The sequence below is a fragment of the Gadus chalcogrammus genome, chromosome 9 (assembly GCF_026213295.1).
Source record: "Gadus chalcogrammus isolate NIFS_2021 chromosome 9, NIFS_Gcha_1.0, whole genome shotgun sequence".
NCBI classification, from domain to species: domain Eukaryota; kingdom Metazoa; phylum Chordata; class Actinopteri; order Gadiformes; family Gadidae; genus Gadus; species Gadus chalcogrammus.
Genome location: NC_079420.1, coordinates 13,118,374 through 13,124,237, shown reverse-complemented (window position 1 = coordinate 13,124,237; position 5,864 = coordinate 13,118,374).

The window sequence follows — 5,864 nt, the reverse complement described above, 5'->3', positions numbered from 1 at the left end:
TGATTTTTGATCACATGCACACCTACTCACGCACGCATCGCACACACACAGACAGAGACACACACACACACACACACACACACACACACACACACACACACACACACACACACACACACACACACACACACACACACACACACACACACACACACACACACACACACACACACATACACGTATACAAAGATACACCCGCCCACACAGCACTTCTTTCATCTTAATATTATTATTATTATCCTGAGAATGAACATTATATTAATCTTCCATGGTATCCAGCTCATTATATAGGATACAGCAGTGTGGCTTCTGTATTCAACACAAGACACCTTATTGGAAATAAGACGTCATCAACATCAATTTAAGTGAACTTAATAGAATATGCGGGCTTTTTTGCTTTGGTTTCTTGAAAAGTTGCACAGACCAAAATTTAAACTCTTCGCGTCTCAAAATAAAAGAGAGGTAGGAAAGGAAGGCGTGGATGAGGATGGGGTGTAGCAGAAGGAGGCTTCTGGTGGTGGAGTGTGTGTGTGTGTGTGTGTGTGTGTGTGTGTGTGTGTGTGTGTGTGTGTGTGTGTGTGCGTGCGTGCGTGCGTGCGTGCGTGCGTGCGTGCGTGCGTGCGTGCGTGCGTGTGTGCGTGTGTGTGTGTGTGTGTGTGTGTGTGTGTGTGTGTGTGTGTGTGTACGCGTTGGGGCGGGGGGGGGGGGGGGGGTTGGGCATCGTCACCACCTATTTCTCTGGTCGTGACTCACACTTCACAATGCTTTGTTCTATTCTACCAGATCCTTTGTTTATTTTTAGAAATGTTTCATGCATGCCCAAGCAGTTGTACCCACCCTGATACACTGTCCTTGAATAAAAACGTGCTCCAACACATACACACAGATGTACGTACATGTATACATCACTTTCCTACAGTATTTCAGCTTACATTTGTTTCCTTCGTGTTTTGAACTAAACATTTGTATAGTTTTGTGTTGCCCCTTCCCGTTCCTCTGTGTTTTCCTTTCTCTAAGTTGTTATTTGGGTCGTTCTCAGTTTGCATGTAACGTTCTGCTCCATACGGCCTCACCACAGGTCCCTCTCACATTTCTCTCTCTCTATTTAGCTGTCGGTCATTTCTCATTCTATTTTATGCAATAGCACCCCGGCTTTTGTCTGTTGCCCCTTCTTGATACAACTTAACCATTGTCTATCAGTCTTTCTTTCAGTCTATCTACATATACCTGTTTGTCTGTCTGCCAGTCTTTCTGCCAGTCTGTCGGCCTACCTGTACCTTGCTGTCGACCTGGCTGTCTGTCTACCAGTCTGTCTGTCTTACTGTATGTGTATCTACCTTAACCTGATGATCTGTGTAGCTGTCCGTCTGTATGTCTGTCCGTCTGTCTACAAAATGGTTTATTGCATGCATCAGCCTGCATGCATTCTAGCCACTATGAACACTCACAACAGCCCACTGCTCTAGACACATGCTCTGGCTGCCTTCAAGCCATCCCCAAGTCGCTCATTAGGAACAGTAAGGGATAGGGTTCTTCAAACACAACACGGGTATATCCTCAGATACTGCTGCTCCCAAATGGTTTTGTATGGCATAAAACATATTGAAAAATGACAGCTTCACTCCATAGATTAAGATAGATTTATCAATATTTATGTCGTATTGCAGTAAAATCTGTCAACTAAGACTTAGTTGTGTATCTGCAAACGTTTGCCTTTGCGATGCTAACTGAGAGTGGCCACTTGTGTGCAAATGCAACGTAAAATGTTACTCAACTTATTCAATGCACTTATTCAAGTTATTGAAAGAAATGCTAGCTTTCTTTCATGCAGACATTCTGCAACGTGAGTATGGACGAGACCAATGGCTGACCTGTTACCTCACACATCTCCACCTCATATTAAGGCCTTTTCTCGAGGGAAGCTGGAATCCAGTGCTTTGGAGGGGGTCTGATTAGCTTGGGAGCCCATCCTGTTTCCTGCACTGTAAAAAATAAAAAGTTGAGAAAACTCAAAATTGCAAGGCAACTTACTGCAATCAATTTTTGAGTTTTGAGCCCCCCCTGAAAGTTAGTTATACCAACTAAGATTTTATTTTTTACAAAACTCAAAAAAGAAAGTCAGGGTTGTTAACTTAATAATTCAAATTAAGGTTAATATTATTTAAAAAAAACATTTCAAAGAATGCAAAACTAGTTTTAAGTTCACTTTATTAAAATTAATAATTGGAAACTTCCATTTTACATTTCTGAATGCCAGACAGCAATAGAAAAAGCAACATGTAGCTAGTTCAGCAGCAGAGAATCACTGTCTAAATGCAGCAAACCAAAGTGCAGAACAAGTTCGACATTATGGTCAAACTTGTTCTGCACGAGACGGGAGCCCAGGTTAAACGGTGAGGCAACTCTCGTGCCTCATACACCGCACGATCCCGAGAGCTGCCTTTATTTAACACACACCCTCAACACACAGCACACCGCACACCCAACCAACGGACATGCAAGTCTCGGTAACGGTGGCGGCAACACTACACACAATAAACAACACACAAACAATAGAGACCCAAAACCCGTTAACCCCACTTAACCTAACAGAAACAAATTGACAAAAGGCAATAAACCCCTTTTTCCCAAACGGCATCACGAATACCCATACTCCCCGGGAGGTAGGACGAGTCGCCACAATATTTACCATCTGAAAATTCAGTGTTGAAATGCGCATGTGCACCGTAGTTGGCCCAGCCTCAGACAGAGGGCCCTATTTAACGGTCTGAAACGCAAGTGGGAAGCGCAAAGCGCAAGTAGCTTTGTGGGCGGTTCTACGGCGCTATCGCTATTTTACAGGCGGATAAATGACACTTGCGTCGCGGCGCAAGTGTCAAAAGGGTTGGTCTGAAGCAGCCTATAGTTACCCGTAGGTGTGGTTTGGGCGTAACGTCCAACAAACCAATGGGATTGCCAGCTCCCATCCCCTTTAAGACCCATGAGCGCATTTGAATCGGACGAGTTGATATTTTGACAGCGCGTCTGCAGTCTCCGATGAGACAGATGCACATGAATTTCAAACTGCAAATGGCTCAGTTTATTGCCAAATAATATGGCCTAATTCACACATGGAATAAGGGGTTTTCTTCCACAACTTCAGAAATACTGAGTCCTCAAATAAATTTCGGCAAAGAAAACGTAGGCCTATATGATATAACATATGATATGCGGTAAATGTGGTTCTATTTAATGATATACGCAATACATTATCAACATTGTTTCTTATCAGTATTGTATGCTATCCTAATATGCATGTGTCCCCGCGGTAGCCTAATAGACATTGCCATTGATTGTATTATGCGGTTTAGTTTGTGTGTGTTTAAACAGAGCACACACGCGCGCCCGCATTCATTCATTCTTTTTAACACTCACTCGCGGTAAAACAATGTTTTTCACGATCAAATACTCATCAATCCTAAAAGTTATGGGCATGTAGGCCTACACAATGTCTCTGTCAAGAAAATATGTGTTTGCTGTACGGTGTTTGCAGATGCATTGATTTAAAAGTACAACTTATTACCGCTGCATAAGCTGTTCTTTCCCAAATAATTTACCAAGAATGTGCGGCTAGGTAGATGGGAGAAGCAAAGTGTATGCGCGAGGTGCACAAGCAATCCGTATGCATCGCATGCTCATGTATGCATGCGCCCTTAAAATAGCATCTGAACAACGCGCCACTGACTTTAAACCAGGTATTTCCTGGTCAGTAGCGCAATGGTATTCAGAAACGGCAAAATACCGTTTGCGCCAGAACACGCCTCCTCCTTCCGCCGAACCGCCCCTTGGGGCGCATGATCAATCCCTAATTTACCGGCGAGTGGCGGTGGTGGGAAAATAACGCTCTGCGCCAGTTGTAAACTAGCAACGACAAATGCGCCAGTGACTAAGTCACTGGCGCCGGATGCAAGATAGGGCCCAGAGTCTGACTTAAACCCGTGTGTCTTGCTAACAAAGATACTACACTGAGCCCAACTCTTGACCCAAAACTCAACATTGTTGGTTGGACTAAATGCATTGCATTTAGAAGTAAGAGAAAAGTAAGAGAAAAGAAGTTGGAAGTAAGAGAAAAAAGTATGTGAAACCAATTTGAAAAAAACATTAATAGCCAAGTCAAAGAAATGTTCACATCTTCTAATCAGGAGAGGAGTGAAAGAGAGAGAAAAAAAACTGAGAGACATGAGAGGAGAGATGGACATCGAGGAAGAGAGAGGTTCAGACAGTACAGGAGGGTCTGCAGGTCCTACAATTCAGATGTATTAAAAAAAGGTCTTATTTATCACAGCTGTCCAACTCCTGCCACCCCCCATGTCACCTACTTGGCCCCCTGACTTTACACATTCAGACGGGAATGTGCTGTTATATGCAAATGATGAGGTCAAGATAGTGTAAAATAACATACAATTAAGATAATATCACACAATACTTTTTAAGATACTTGATCTTACAGAAGATAATAATTAATAACTTTAATATTGTATCTTCCAAATGTGATCATAGAGAAATCTGCTCCTATAAAGTCTGTTGTGTACTGTTGGAATTATTTCTGAAACTTATTTTGACTGAGAAACCTTGTAAATATTAATATGCCAATTTGAGATCACAGGACCAATGTATTCTCTCATCATTTTCCTTGCCCCTAAAATCCTAAAAAGTTTAACATTGATAAAGAACTACCACTATCTATAAGAATAAGAATAATGAAGAATGTGGTATACATGTAATGGGAGTTTCGGAATGTAATGAATTAATGAATGAATGGTCAGTTTATGATATACTATTTAAAATCTTTTCGGAGTGTCCGGATCTTGTCAAATAAACTGTCCTAAATATGAACACTAAATGCTCATTTCTGAATGCTTTTTCTAAGCTCACAAATAAAAAATGCATACACACATATTTTAATAAAATAAAAAATGTGTATTGACATTTTGGCGTTTTCAACAAATGTATCTTTTTTCCACTTCATTGGATATGGCACTTCTCATGGCATGACTTATAAGTATTCTTTGTTTTTTTCCTAAGAGGTCCAAGCCTGGGTTCAAGTCAGCGGAGGAAGACTTCATCAGGGGCCAAGGCACACGGGGCAGGAGCCTGCTTAGCTTGAAGAGCAGAGGACTGATATGTGAGTAGCCTGGCTCCTCGTCCTCTGACGTTTGTGGTTGGAGAGACAAAGACACTGAGACGCGAAGAGATAGGAGAGGTCATTGCAGCAACTCTTAATATATGGTATGGTGGACACACACTTGCACACAAACACACGCACAAATTCACTTACACACAAATGCATTCACTTAATCACACGCACAGAAACACACACACACACACACACACACACACACACACACACACACACACACACACACACACACACACACACACACACACACACACACACACACACACACAAACACACACATGCACACAGTCAAATGCATGTGTCTGGGGTGTTGTCAGAGTGTGTGAAATGGAAGAGAAAGACATACAGAGACACTCGCAGTTTCATGTTCCCTTATTAGGAGACGTCATGATCACTTCACATACTATTATTTTTTTATCATTATTTATCCTATTCAGCTTTAAAATGTGTGCTGCAGTTGCACCTGGATTTCCCCCCCGGCTGTGAAGCAAGTATTTATCCATCTTAAAACTAATCTTGGTTTAGTTTTGATTCATTAGTGTGTACACAACGGGCTCCGGACCTGCTTAGGTGGTGCTGCATGAGTTAACAGTAATCTACTCCAATTAAAGATAAGCCACAGTCGCTCCCTGGAAAGGCCCAGTCTTACGTTTTCGGAGTTGGGTCTGTTACCCCTGGGCCCTTT